Below are 16263 nucleotides of genomic sequence, written 5' to 3'. Positions count from 1 at the left end.
ATATGAGCATGTATTTGCCCCATTCTTCTACTTACACATTAATTGTAATAAAAAAAATACAGTATACGTACAGGTAGTACATACGTTCGAAATGTAACTTCCGTATCTAACTCTTCTAGTTTCCGTTTCTCTTTTTGTTATTAGATTACATTTATTTTCCTGTATTTTATTTTAACTATTTTTATAAACATTGGTACAAAGTATATTGGTAATAGTGGTAAACATACTATCTCGGTTGCTATTACATTCAGAATTATAACATTATAAGACATTTTACGACAAATCTATTGCATTTATTGTACGGATTATTTTATGTAATTAAATATTTTTTCACTTTTGTGTGGTCAGTCTATATCATTATTTATTCGTGGTAATTTCTATAATACAAATATGTACAGGATTTATCAAACTACTCGTTACGCAATCTGTGATATGCGACAGGTTCTCATTATAATATATATTATGCTTTTTACGTAATTCAGAAAACATGTATTCTTGATTGTTATGCAAATGGACATCTATAATTGCTACTATCTGTTAGCTACTTTTATATCTTTGTTGTTTATATATTCATTACTAGAAGAACGATTTTATTCATATAAAAAATCAGATAATATTTGATTAGTGAACCTATAATATGAATCAAATTATATTTATGCATGCGTAAATTTGTATTATTCCATATTTTATACAATATAGTTATAACAAAATTTTTAGTCTTGGAACCATTGAAAGATTCGTAGTTATTTAATATAATTTATGTTATTCCATTAAAACACATATATATTTTTATAAATCTTGCCGATAGGACCTTATATCTTCTGGACGAGTTTTGGAATAGTGGTGCATCGGTAATATAGTACAACGTTCATATCGACTCAACTTTGCTAAAATATTAAATATTTTAATTAAAAGAAGAACAAAAATATGGAATGTTTACGAAATTTTTATTCATAATAACATAATGTTTTATTCAATGCATTGAATCGAATAAAGTGTAATTTTAACTAATTAATTACTATTATCTTTATACGATAAAAGCCGATTAAAACCGTGTAATTTATATTTGTGAAAACATTTATATTATAAAAATAAAATATCTATGATTTTTCTTTACCAGATTTTATTAGGCTTATGATAGAACGATAAGCAATGGCGAAACATTATCTTCAACCGGAAATTCATAATAATCTTTGGATACGCCAGCAGATGGTTCTCATATACCTTTGAAAGAGCTCCATTTTTAAAATTGTAAAGTCGAAGCATTCTAATTAGTTTTCATTAATTTCAATTAATTAAGAAGAAGAAGAAGAAGAATTTCAATTAATATTCAAAATATTTACTCTTCTTTGCTTTATCAAATAATAATGTATACAATACGTTAATAAATTTGAAATATAACGGTAATACTTTTATCTCTTTTATGTATTGCTGTTTTGTATTTAATATTTATCGCAGGTATTACCAAATAGACACGGTGTCAAATCGAAGTCACTGTAAATAGAGAAAACGTATAATTACAATGAATAAATGGGAGATTATCAATTATTTTCATTAATTCTACAAATTGTACGGATAACTTATGCTAGAACAAAAGAAATGAAATACAAAAAGAAAAGAATAAAAGATTAAAAACAGGGAAAATTATTAATAAAATTTAGACAACAAAAATAAAATCACAAAAGGCAAGATTTTTATTCGTAAACGAATTTTCTGAAAGAAGTAAAGTCTTCCCCTCTGTAACGAAGAGATTATCGATTCTACCTTTTTCTTTCTGCTTTCACCGAGGGCCAAGCTCGTTCATTGTGGGAGGAGGGGAGATAGTGTCAAGAGTAAGGGAGGGGTATTTGAAGTAGTGGACTAAGGGGGTGGACGAGGGGTATTGCTCGAGCGATGGTTGGGTACGGAATTAAAGATGGCGGTACTTTTTCCATTGTCTCACCCCCAGGGGCGAATTCTTTCCCCTTTACTCTTCCATCGTCTACCCTCTTTATCCTCTTTGCCTTTCCATCGTCTACCTTCTTATCAAGGTTGCTGGCAAAGTAGTAGAAAAATAGGTTGGGCTATCCAATCGTCACGATGGCTCTCGATTTCTTCTAAACGTCCGTGGATATCCATACTGCATAATTGATACTCTAAAAATAAATAGAATTTTATTTTTACGATCATTTTTAATCGAAAAGAAAAGAAAAAATTACTAGGTTGCCTCGTAGTTGAAATAATCGAACGTAAGATTTTCTCTTTTCCTGTTTCTCTCTCTCTCTCTCTCTCTCTCTCTCTCTCTTTTTTTTTCTCCATCTTTTTCTAATTTCTCTGAAAACGTTCTCGTACGAAGTTATTCTATGTCGGAAAAGAGGCATTATTTTTCCTTCTTAATGCCTCACTTGGTATTGACCGACTAACATCGCAGTATTTACGCTGCGCCTCCAACTCGAGTTTCTTCGAGTCGGAGAAAATGCTCGTCTTTGTTTTTATTGCTCGAACAGTGGAAGAGAAGGAGGAAGAGGAGGGGGAGGAAGAGGCAGCGAGTCGAAAGGATGGAACGAAGGGGTTGGAAAGAAAAAGAGACAAGAAGAGTGGAGAAACGAGCCAGGGCACAAGAACAGAAGAAGGAAAAGGAGGAAAGGAAAAGCAAATGAGGACTGGCGTTCTTTCTCTCTCTCTTTCTCTCTCTCTCTCTCTTTTTCTTTTTCCTTCATTCTTTTTCTCTCTTTTTCTTTCATTCTCTTTTCAGAAGGATGGGGCTAGTAATGCGAAAGGTATGCAAGAAATCGCGAGTCCGCTTCCTCTTCCCAACCAGCCCCTTTCTACCCCTCGTTACTTCACCCCTCCCCACTATCACCACATCCAACTCCTTTCCACCTTTTCCATTTCCGCAGACTTTTCTGAGCATCGTCGGAGCAAAAACTTCAAGTGAATCCTTCTGACCGTAAAAGAAAATGACGCTTAAAAAGGAGGAAAATAAAAGAGAAGGATGGAAGACGCGAGCGCGCGCTCTCGTTCGCTCATACGAGAGTGAGAGAGTAAGAAAAAGAAACTGTTTCTCTCTTTTACGTCAGAATCGAACACGTTCGCATTCTGTTTAAATGTTCGCTTTCAATTCGTTCGATGAATGCGCCAAATCCTCGTTTTAATGAGTTTCTGCCTAATCAAGATAATTGAGATACTACCTACTACTTACCTATCTTTCTACTACCTTTACGGTACAACTGAGTCTGGGATGCGTTCACAGGAAAAGTATCGGTGCTGTTTCGCGTTAACGAAACGCGCAAATTTACAAAGTTTCGACAGAATTATTCGTTAATAGTAAAGATCTCTTTTCTTCTTCTGGGGAAGAAGGCTTGGTCGAGACTTTATCGAGTTAAAAAAGATCCAAATTATAAAGAGAGGATATAATTTCTTTATTTTTTATGTTAAATATTGATTTTGTTTTATATACATATATACATAGGGGAAGAAGATTTCTAACTGTATCATCTAAATATTTCCTTTCTTTATAATAGTATAAAAAAACTTTAAAGAAAGAAGTTACACTATTACAGAGGGAAGAGGGGAGAAATCTAATCAAAAGAAAATTTGTTCAAGATCACTTGTTTACGAGATTTAAAAGTCAACATTGTTTTTTTTTCAATAAACCTTTCTTGCGATATTCTCATAGAATACGATAAACGTAACTTACATGACCATATTATTTTGATTTGTTATTCTCGAGATATTATATCATATTTGAATATAATTTTCTTTCCACATCTTTCCACATTTCTTTTTTTTCCATATCTGCTTTCCATATCTTTCCATAACTGATGTTGAACCGACTTCAGCAAGCTATTAGTGAAGGTTACTTTATGTCAATCGTGATAGTAAAATAAACTTTCTTACTTTACTGAAGATATTCGAAATTGTGACAATTTGCATCAACGCAAAACTGTATCACTGAAAGACGTACACGTTTTGTGACCATCAATGTGCTCTATCGTTACAATAACATTACGACTTATTTTTGATATTCTGGTTTCAAGATTTATTTTTATAATGTATTCTAAAGATAAGAAATGATAAACGCAAAGTCGTAATTGAAATTATTAAGCGAATGACTAGAATGTTTAATCATTATTATTTGATCTCTTTTGAACTCAAGATGTTTGGTACACGAATCTTATTATAATGTATGTTGAAAACAAATACTTTTATTATTTTTTTGTTATTACAAATCTATGTTATATCTCTTCATGACTTTTATCTTTAAAGCAGTAAGAACTGAATAGATATAGAACAGAAGAATAAAGTCGCGAATTTTAATAAAGACAGAGATAAATAGGATAGAAGATTTATATAGATTTTTATATCCTTATATAAGGATAAAGAAAAAAAAAACATTTCTTGCGATCAGTTTGATGCAATAGTGACAAAGCGACGATGAGTCATAACTCGTTCCATAAATTAGATCGTGGTTGGAAGATAGAATATATAATATGTACGGAGAAGTACACGGAGCTTTCTCGAATTTAGATAATTTAATGATTCCGCAAATGAGACGAAACGCGTAATTACAGGAGTGAGCCGAAGGCTTTCCATCCAGGACGGAATTTAATTAATTCACATCGAATCGCCTGATCGTACGATCACGATCGAGAGGATATTAAATTACGTCGTGAGATGTGCGTGTATGTGTATAACTCGATGCCCCATGCTAGCTAGCTTCTATACAAATACAATATTATCCGTTCCACCACTGCTCGACTGGCGCCGTATGTGATTTCGCACTTGGTTTCGAACATACGTTGGTCGCACCACAGATCCGCATGTATCTTACTAGATACATTTGTATATACGTACTTGTTTAGTTTCTATAATGGATTCAATTTGCAATTTAGTTATTTTCTTAATTATTTTTAATTAATATCATCATCATTAATTTAATTAAGTACTATCGTCTCTCTTTTTATTTGTCTTGCAAATCGTTAGATAGATAGATTGACAGGCTTTTTGTAAATGAATCATTTTATAAGAGTTATATAACGAAATTGAAAATCTTACATCAGCTTAGAAACACATTAATGTATGATAATTTAAGATAAATCGATAGATAAAAAAAACAATCTCTAATTAAAAATTATAATGAAAAATACACTCAATAAAAAATTTCGAGATTCGCGTAATTAACAAAGTCATTTGTTTATTTTTACATTATTTGTCACTCAGTTTCACTAGTTCAACTAGTCACTATTCCATAATTAGAAATGAGGAGAACGCAGAAAGAGCTTCTTCATGAATGAAGCAACGAGTGTTTACTGACTACACGTTCTCTGCAAAACTAACAGAGATGCATAATACAAGCTGCAAATAAAATTGGTTTGTTAGATATATAGATATAATATGCGCGCGGGGATAGCGTGATCACGTAGAAAGGCACACGATTGACCAGTATGCTAATTTGCCTGACCGAATTCAAAAAAAATCTAAGGTAGGGGACACTTTGAATATTTCTTACTCCTAGAGGGTAGAATGTTAAAGGCAGCTGCCTCTAACGATCCATTGTCCGAGATTAACAACAATACCTTTTTACGATCAATACCAAGGAACATTCTCAACTTAAATCATAGATAAAAATTCAAATTAAAGCTTTTCCTCTTATATACATTTATATAAACAATATGTAATGAGATAATTATGCCATTTCTCTCATTAGTTATTTTATTAGAATCTTAGTTATTATATGAAATTATCAATCTTATGAACGTACTTGAAAGAAAGAGAGATAGAGAAGAGAGACATTTGCGTTTGGTGTGGAAGGAGGAGGTCGGGCGGGGGGATAGAAGGAAGATGATAGTCCACCAATGAAGCAGCGCCGATCGAAATAGTTTTTCAATTTTCACGGACGATTGGTCGCCCTCCGATCGCAATTTTCCCGTCGCTTAGCTTTTCAATTATCTACCAAACGCTTTCACTGTCGTTGTTGTCGGCATGTTTTAGGCATCCACTAACACTGACACGTAATGCAGACAAGACAGAAATTATTCGATTTTTTTAGTATCCTTACATAAAAGCTTCCGATTAAGCTCTATGTCTTCTTGTACTTTGTTTTTAGATATTGCGTATAGACAGAGTGATAAAAAAAAATAGTTTGATACTTGAAAGACTTATAGTATTAACCGAGACGAGTAAAAGATGTCTAGTTAACATTGGTCCTGAAATCAATCATTTCGATTTCAATAAACTATTATTTCAACCCAATTAACTATTAATTAACAATCCTTTCGATTTCAATTAACTATTAAAGATTTGTACTGCTAACATCTATGAATTAATCTTTGTCGATATTATTAATAGTTTTTGCTTATTTTTATAATAAACTTATCCAGACAATGAATTAATGTATTTCTAAGCAAATTTTTTTCTGTATACATTCAATATCTTACACGGTCCTAAATAATAAATATTAATTGAAATCGAAAGGATTAATTTTAGGACCCTTGTTAATTTTTTTTACTTGTCTTTTGACTTTTTTTACTTGTCTCAGTGACAAGTCCTACAAGCCCTTCAAATATCGAACCGTTTTTTTTATCACCCTGTATAAAACTTATCTAATTTTTTGTAACTAATTATAGGATAATTTACGATCGATCGATTAAACATAAAACAATATTTTGTTTAATAAAGAAAAAAGGAAATATCTCATCAATTATAACGAGATTGATATTTTTACTTATATGTCTCTGCATTTTATATACATAGAATATTTTAAAAATTACTTTACCGAGAGAAGAAATAAATAACAAAAAACCTACATTGATTTATTAATAGAATTACATTATTTTGTTATACATTTTAAAATATAATAAATATCCCAAATGTAGGTTCAGGATACAACTACATACTCCGAATACCTGCCAAAAAAATCTATAATCTTACAATTTGATAAAGTGACTTTTAAGACTAACTATTGTTTATTGAGCAATAACACAAACAATTTTCTTTTCTTTTTATTTTTAAATTATTTACATAATTACTTCTACGTGTAACTTTATGCATTAAACATATTCACTTTTTGTTAGTTGCATCATTTGCTGTCAATTAGCAATAAATTTTATTTTTCTTATCTAGTAACATTTGCAATAACAAGTAGTATAAAAATAATATAAGAGAACACTAAATGTTTTTTTTATAATAATGGTTAATCCTACATGCAATTATGTTCTTATAACATTTACGTATTGAATAAATTATTGAAGAAAAACAGATGAAAAAAAAAAATGATTTTAAATAGGAAAGAAAATAAGATCCAAGAAACATTATTCCTTCGAACGTTTAGTGTCCATGAAATAATGTCTTGAGAAGGGACAATAGTCCTTCGGATAAATTATGACGTCATAAGGCAGCGCGTAGAAAGCAAAAACAAAAGATGACGGCGTATCCAGGCGAAAAGGGAAAATAATAAAGGCCTTTTGATCGTGTCATAAATCTTTCAAAGCTTTGTTTTTACGTCACTTAAAGCTGTCCGGCTTCTTTCTTACTTCATAGAAAACGTGATCAGTTGCGTAACGCGTTCAATCGAGCCTTTTTTAACATTTTTTAATACATTTTTTAATCGAGCCTTTTTTAACTTTTGTATATACATTTTGATAATCTCTTTTTATTTTTAGGTTCAATATAATGGCGATAAATTTATTTATTGTTTTATCTGAAATAAGTAATTTTATTGTATTAGTAAATTCGTTTTTTTATTTGTTCGTTTCCACACACAGGTAATGAAACATTTACGTGTTTTTCTCTTGAAATATTTCGAATAAATATCCATTAGTATTAGGAAGTAAGGAAAGTATTGTGCAAGGAGTACCTTTCCTAAAGGTTACTAGGGCAAGAGTACGAAGGGGTTAAGAGAGATAGAGAGAGAGAGAGTGAGAGAGTGAGAGAGAGAGAGAGAGAGAGAGAGAGAGAGAGAGGAAGGTCGAATCAGAAAGGGCCAAAAAGTCCGCTATCGTAAAACTGGTTTGAACGCTTGGACACTGGGAAACCCTTTCTTTCGTATCTTTTTTCTAGTTCTCTTTTTTTATTTTGAATTTCTAATCAACTGTACCTTTTAAAGGGCTTTGCAAAACTCGGGGAGGGTCTACCCTTTTATCAATTCCCATGCATATACGCTCGCTGACGTGAAAATAACGTAGAATGATACGACATTAAATCAAACAAATCGAATGAGAGAATTCTTCTTTAACGACATTTATTTATGTTATATAATGATATGTTTATGTAAATATGAATTATATTTACGAGGTGAATCAGGAGGAACGCTCCAAACTCTATGAACGTATTTTACACGTAAAAATAATTAAAAAAAAACTCTAATATATTAGCCGATTTCATATAGTTCATACCAATATTTTTCGCTGGACGCGTAAATGCACATCCATACAGCTCAAAGAATTGAAAAAAACAAAAGAAAAACGCGCTGTTGCAAATGATGAATCTCAAATGTTTAATTCAAAGAGTAAGATGAGATCATAGAGTTGCGATGGTACTCCAAGTAAAAGTAGATAAAAGAGGATAAAGGTGAGTGAAATAGGTGATAGTAGTAAAAAAAGGTCCTCACGGTTCTGTGGTTTTAAACGTTGCATCGTTCGGCTCTTTTACATCCTTCTAAAAAGTGCCGGGTAGGACATTAAAGAATGGACTGAATGGATGCTCTCGTAAACTCCAAGGGCAGGTCCTTCCCAACAGTCGAAAGTTCGTATCGAAGAAAAGTAGAAGGAACGTGCTTAGATCGTAAAACGCAAAGTAACGCCTTGTCCGTTGAGCAAGAATGGATAATAAAAAATCTTTCGACCAATCCACACGCTTCTTAAGAGTTTAATCTCTTTTTTCTCATATCCTTTTATTCCATCGTATTCCTTAATTGTTTTTCTTCGTATTTTCACACTTCGTGTTATGAAAATTTAATGAACAGATCTATTTTTATTTTAAATGTTGATTTTTAAGGGGCATTTAATATTTTTATATTATATTTTTTAAATCAAATATATTATGGATATGTGTAAAGTTTCGATCTATATATATTATTGATTGGAAATAAGTTTAAATGTTCGTTAAAACGATAAAACTGTTTTTATCGATAATATACAAGTTAAATAATTTATTGAAATGGCTAGTAAGGGGAAAATTAATAAAAATTAATACCGTCTTAAAATGTAATGTTGAAAGTTCTTATAAACAATATGCTAATAATGAAAATAAGCGAGTACTTGTCGATATATCGTTTACAAGAAGCTTCTTTTCCAAAAAAAAGAAAAAAGAGAAAGAGGAAGAAGAGAGAGGGAGTGCAGGAAGATAAAACAGCCCCTAAAAATCGTCGGACGCTCCCCACTTTTTCCATCTTTCTTATCTTCCCCACTTTTCATCCCTTCTTTTCGTACTTTTTCCCCTACACCGTCTTTCCCTCCATCTTTAACGTCCGCAGGAGAAAAGTCGAGGAAGAAAAGCGGGTGGTTATGGTGACCCACCCTCTTGCGAGGGAAAAAGAGGGAAAAAAGATAAAGTAAGATGAAGAAAGAAAAAGAGAAGGGGTAGTTAAGGAAGAAGAAAGAGCATGGAAGTTCTATTTCTTCTCGCTCGATCGCCCTCGTCTTTTCTTTCTCTTTCTCACACTCTGCTATATTTCAGATAAGAATAAAGTAAACGGCGAATGGGATGTCTGGAGGGGTGGCTGCTTCGTTGCAGCGAAGCTCTGGAGGAGTGTGCGAGGTGAAAGCAAAGTTCTCTCTGTGTCTTTCTTTCTTTCTCTAACTCTCTATCTCTTACTCTCTTTATTTCTCGTTTTCGTTCTCTTTTCTTGGCCGGGACGTATCAAAGTGAAAAGGGGAAAAGCAAAAAGTACGACGATCGATGCTACCGGCCACACGGAATACAATGAAGACGCCTCCGCTCAAGGAAACCGTTACGTTCCTCTCTTTACTTTTCTACGTTCGTTTCGGTTTTTATTTTTCTTTTTTCTTCTTTCTTTTTTCTTTTTTCTTTTTTCTTTTCATCTTTCGCTTCTTCTTATTCGTTTTTGCGAAAAATGTGCGATAAAGAACGCGACCTTTCGCGACTACTTCATGCTCGTTAATGCCTTTTTTTACAACGTAACGCGAACAATTAAAATTCTTTTACGATCGAAAGCTTTAAACGCAATCGTCCGACGACGTTAACAATTTCCTCATTTTTGGCATTTTATTGCACGCTTATGTATCTTGTACTTTTTTCTATTGTTGACGTTAAGCAAACAGTAATAATTGTACAAATTATTACTTTTCTAGGTTCATTATGGTATTTGAAAATAACCATTAATTAAATTCTGATACTATTCATTTTATTATTTAATTAATTATTCAATATTATTTAATATGCTTCTTATACCTATTTCTCTCTCTCTCTCTCTCTCTATATATATATATATATATATGTGTGTGTTTAAATATAATTTCTTATATTTGAATTTTTATTTATACATAGCTTACGTCTTGTTTTATTTACTACGCTAGTGTGTATTTAATATGTCGAATAAAGTTGAAACGAATAACAAATATCAATAAAATTATAATGATTTTTTAAGATTATAGTAAGTTAGGAGGAGTTATCTTTTTTTTACTACCACTATCCGTCATCAAGCTTCAGCTCTTGTCCTTTACTTCGGTGGTGGGTGAACGTTCGTTGAGAATAACACAGTGAGGCGAATGCAGAGGAGGAGGGAAGAAAGGAGGGGAGGGGATCGAATGGTGGGATGAATTTCCTAATTAAAACTCGCGTGAAACTATTTAAAACTTAAAAAGGAACGAGGTTAGGCCAAAAGCAACTCGGAGACCATTATCACTCTCGTCAAGGAAACTTTGGCAAATTAATAAATTTTCATGGAAAATCTATATCTTTTATTGTCTATTTTTTTCTTACCTTTTTCCAACCTTTCTTCTTTCTTTTTTCTCTTGTTTATCATGTTTTTGTTTGTTTATACAACAAAATACGTAACGGAAAGAGAATCGTTTTCAGTTACATTGATCAGATTATTTTTTATTTAATTTTTTTAATAGAACTGTTTCCGTTCTTACTTTTTTCTGTTTTCTATTAAAGGAACGTTTTCAAGTGAGATTTACTTTTATGGCTTGGTTGGTGTGTAGCAGCAAGCATGGCGTGCAATTAGAAACGCCACTTTTAAGCTGGGTCATAGATTTTTCGCATAGCCACCCTGCTTAAAGCGGGCAAAATTTAAGGGCAGTTTACAAGCCGCTTGATATATGCACTCGCGATGCATCTAATTCCTATTTTTCTTTTTCGTCGTACACCTATTAGCATGCTACTCTTAAAAATAGATTTCTCTAATGCTTACGATGTGTTTTGCTAATGGGAATCGTGTTAAACGTAAAGCTTTGTAATTTGTATACAAATAACGATAGAATACTATTTTGGGATAATTTTGAAAACTATTTCAGGCAAATTCAGCCAGTTTAAATCCAAGTTAAATTATAGAATTATTCCAGATAAAAAAGAGATCTACCTTATCTACTTATAGAAACAACGCATCATGACATCTATACTAAGATTATGTTCCTCTTAAGTTATCTTTAAATATTTTTTGTTTAGTCGATAAGAAAGTTTTCTTTTTATCGACTATTGGTAATACTATTTAATATAGAGGGCGACAAAATTGAATAAATCTTATTAAAATGATAAAATAAAAAAATTCTTTGAATCCTATCATTGTATAAGACTGTAAATAAAACGTGACATTATGCGAGAAAATTTTTATTTGCTTCATAAATTTCCTGTCTTTTTAAAAATTATGTTAAATTATCAGAAAAACATTTACATAAATATTTTATTAATTTTTCATGGCGCTATTTAATTACAAAAATTTAATAATAAGAAATCGCATTTTGTCGATACTAATAGGCTCATAAAAACAATTTTTATTAAATCATCTTCAAAAAGAGATAAAATATTCAAATTTATTTAGTATGCTCAATGTGCGATTCTTTCAATCTATTTATACTTTGAATGTAATTATGCAAAATTGTCATGATCATATATGTTTGTATAAATAAATATCTACAAACTTAAATCCCGTTAATGCTTATTATTAGTCAACAAAAATAATGGTCACTAATTTCGGCTAAATGTGACGCAAGTGCTATTCTAATGAAGTTTAAAATTAACGTGATAGACAATACTTTGTCAGGAAAATGTCAGCACATCAAATATATCGTGACGTACAAAACGATCATCGAGTTTCAATTCGTCATTTAGAGGCATCATTATCGTTAAAATTATTGAATAAATTTTCCTACTTTGACTATAAACTATAAACTATAATGATCTCATAACAAAATAATTATATAGTAAAATTCTTTTAACTAAATTGGGTAATAAATTATGCATGACCCATCAGAATATAAATATCATTTTAGAATCACATAGAATTCACATAGAATGGAAAATGAAACAAATGTGAAGAACTTTCGTATGTATCAATACATCATTCGGTATAAGCTTGTGTAATAACTTACGTAGAGTACGTAAATTATTCTGCGCGTTTACGAATTCGGATAGAATTATTTTTAGTATTTCCTTCCATATGAGATATTGCGTTAAACACGTAACGTAATAATACATGTATCAATACAACGAATTTATCAAATACAATTGTCAAATTACTCAAACTAAATAAAATTTTAAAATAATTTTAGAATTAAAAGTAATAATGAAGAAAAAAATAAAAAATTAAGACAAGCATTATTTTATAGATAAATAGAATTTTAAATTAATTGTAATCATTCAATTTTATGCAAATAGATCTGTATCTGAATAATGAATAAATAATAATAAATATGAAATAATTAATTTTTCTTGTAATAAATTAATCAAAGATAATTCTTTTTTAAAGAATTACAAAAATGTAAAAAAAACATTTACAAATTCACGAAGAATAAAAAAAGATAGCAAGGAAGAGAAAGAGAGAGAGAGAGAGAGAAAGAGAAAAGAGCAAATGAGCGAGAAAGAAAGAAAAAGAGACAATAACATAATCGATTTTCATCTTGAGAAGGAATAGGTGCGTGGGTGTTTAGGCAGTAAAAGCACGTTTAGAGAGTTTGGTTCGAGAGACGAGAAACTCGACGACCCGGCAACCATTGCTAAGGTTCTCATAAAAATTTTACCCTCTCTCCGTATCCCTTTAAACTATGCGTCTCCATCGCTCTTACGCCCCCTCTCGTATTTTCTCTCTCTCTCTCCTTCGTTCTCTAAGCATAGCTAATTCAAAATGGCGTCGCCATCCCTATATCATTCGCAAGCCTCCCCTATTCTCGGAGAACCCCTCAACGAAGCGGAGTGCTAGGGGTGGGGCCACTGAACTATGGCGCCCCTTCACCCTTCGCTACGCCGAGAAACTTCCAACAAATTGAAATCCCGCATTTTGCACAGGCCTAAGCTTGGAAGCGTCCTCTCTTTCTCTTTCTCTCTCTTTCTCTATCTTTCTCTTTTTTTCTTACAATTTTTATCTTTTCTTTATGCGAATTTCCCTAAGGTTCATTTCTTATTACATATCAAGATATTAAAACAAATTAGAAAATAAGAAATTTATTGACAAAATGTTGATATTATTTATTCTATTTGCATTTAGAAAACGATATTACTAATACAGCTACACTCATTAATTAATAATTCATAATTTATTTCTAATGCAGTGAATTCGTCTTGAAAAAAATTATAATGATAATATATAAAGCATTTATATAAATTCGTGCTTTAATGATAATGTTATTTATACATATATTCCTGGTTATATGTAATCCTAACCTCATTTGAAAACAGTGTGATAAAATTTTGAGGTATTAAAAAAAATTAATTAAAAAAGAAAATTATTTTTTATAGCAATAAAAAAGATCATTGTTAAAAATACGTTATATTAACTAGCATATAATGGAAGGTTCTATTATTCGACTATCAATCGAATTGGTACAAACACAAATAGATACGTAAAAATAATATAATTGATAAGTTTATCCTTATATATAATATCCTAAAGTCATAAAAAGAATTAAAATAGGGAAGATAATAAATTAATAACGAAACTTATCCGAGGTTCTCAATTAGTTTGAAGTCGGGTTAGGCGTTTACAGGGAGACTAGAAGCAAATACTTTCAACGAAGAGTCGCCTTCGGGTGTTCGACAAAATGTAGAGAAGTGCATGAGGTGATTGCAGCGTGAGAAGTATGAGGGGAGGAGGATTGGTGTTGAATTGGTTTGGTTGGAAAGACCGGCAAAGCGAGGGTATAAGAGAGGGATAGCGGTATAAGAGTAGGAGGAAGAGGTGAAGGAGGAGGAGGAGGAGGGGAAGTACGAGGTAGGTGTTGGTTGTGTCGGAATGCGAATTTGGACATCGAGGGAGTGTCGCGTCTGTCCCGCAAATTTCGACGACCGCCGAGATTTCGCGTCCTGTCCATATAATCACCATGCTCCGAATTCCACGAACGAGATAGTTAGGGCACTTGCGGCAAATACCCAACTTTTGCTCTACGATCTTTCGATTTTTCTCCGCGACACCTTCCGCGGCCGTGTCTCCGCATCCGAATTCTATCCTCGACCGAATGTATAGGCGCATCTGTCTAATACTGTTTGTGCAAAGCCTACAATTTTCTGTCTTCCTTCTGTTGTCGGAATAATTATGAGAGGATGTATTATATTTTCCACATCTATTTGTTTGAATTAATTTGTATAACTTCTTCATCATTGTAATTTCGGGAATGCATTAGAGTTGGGAATGTTATTACTATTTAGATTTGTATACGATGTATATTATTTGAAACTGTAAATCCTTTGTAATATGTGGAATTTAAAATTTATTTTAATAACTTCACAAATATATCAAATATTTTTGTCTTTATTCGCAAAGAGAAAGAATATAATCTAATTATAAGATTATTATTTTCTGACGATTAGGTAATAATTACTTTTTCGTGTTTTTACGAAGTTACTGTGTAAGTAATAGAAGTAAGTAATAAAATATATATAGAGAAATTGTTCATATATATATCGTCTATGTTATTTATACATGTATACTATATATTATGTAAATAAATTTTTAAAAAATTATACGATACTTATCATTTTTCTTAGTCAAACTTTAAAATAAACAAAACGATAGTAAAAGTACCTGACATTCCATAGTTTTCCAAGACATCTAAACTGTTTCAATACGCATGCGGCTATTCCGTAATCGTACCAATCCCACATAGATACGTGTATGTAGTAAATATATCCAAAGCGTGTCAACGATCTGGTCTAGTCGAGTATGTGTGTGGCGTGAGAGTGTGTATGTGTGTGCGCGTCCATCGACTAGATGAGAGATCTTGAATATTTTAGGTAGATAGAAAAAGGAAACACCGAGCGGGTGGATAAATTTAAAGCGAATTTTTCCGCGGCTCGCGTCGAACTGACCTCGCCCTTATTTTTCGGCCCTGTTCGTTCCTTGCTTCCTGCTGCTCCCTCCTCATCGACCGCCCCTTCCTCGGTCTCTTTCTTGCTCTCTCTTCTTCACTCCATCGTCACTCTCTTTGTCTCTCTTTCTTCCTTTCCCTTTACTCTCGGTAACCCGCGTCGCGGATTTTTACGATTCTGCGCGTGGAAAAATCACCTTTTTCCGGTTAACCCTCTGCTGAGACTGCGCATCCTTTTGTCGACATCTTTTTTTTATCGCTTGATTTTTTTCTCTTTCTCTTTTCCTTCTTCACACTTTCTTCTACTAATACTGATACAGTACACATTTAGTATTCATTCCCCCGTTTCTTTTCTATTTGGTTTCTTTTGAAAAGGAACGAGGGAAACGTATTCTATTTATTATTTATTTCAATTTAAAGACAAACGACTCGTTTATAATATCTAGTTCAATTAATTTTCAATAATATATCGATATGTAAAACACAATTAATTATAATATTTTACGTCAATACTTTATAGTCACGTGTGACTTCAAAGTCACATATTTTTCTGTGCTATTTAATTATTTTCGCCAATTTGGCGTACACACCGTGTTCTGCAACTTCTTTTAATAACTGACAAGATTATTTTTAGCTTCTATCAACTGTTGCTCACAATATTAGAGTAAATCTAATATCACGAAAAAGTTTAAATTGATTGTTCATTTGAATTTAGAGTCTGATATTTTTTGGTTTAACGTTGTATAAATGTTATTATAACCATAAAAAAAAATTTGGCATGTAAAAGGTTCATAACTTTGAC

The 16263-nt window shown here is 31.9% G+C and overlaps 1 long non-coding RNA gene across 2 annotated transcripts; it reads right to left on the bottom strand.

Moving 5' to 3' along the window:
* Positions 1-1428: 1428 nt before the first annotated feature.
* LOC122515344 lies at positions 1429-15516 on the bottom strand. Of its 2 annotated transcripts, XR_006303246.1 has the most exons (3): positions 15179-15474; positions 1765-2135; positions 1429-1494 (listed from the first exon to the last, which is right to left on the bottom strand). It is a non-coding gene; the product is annotated as an uncharacterized LOC122515344 (long non-coding RNA). The 2 variants fall into 2 exon arrangements; XR_006303247.1 differs by lacking the exon at positions 1429-1494 and having other exon boundaries at positions 1672-2135; positions 15179-15516.
* Between the last annotated feature and the right edge of the window lie 747 nt (positions 15517-16263).

This window comes from Polistes fuscatus, unplaced genomic scaffold (genome assembly GCF_010416935.1).
Source record: "Polistes fuscatus isolate 324 unplaced genomic scaffold, CU_Pfus_HIC Scaffold1, whole genome shotgun sequence".
Lineage (NCBI taxonomy): Eukaryota > Metazoa > Arthropoda > Insecta > Hymenoptera > Vespidae > Polistes > Polistes fuscatus.
Note: the sequence above shows the minus strand (reverse complement) of the source record. Positions and strands in the feature narration are given on the sequence as shown.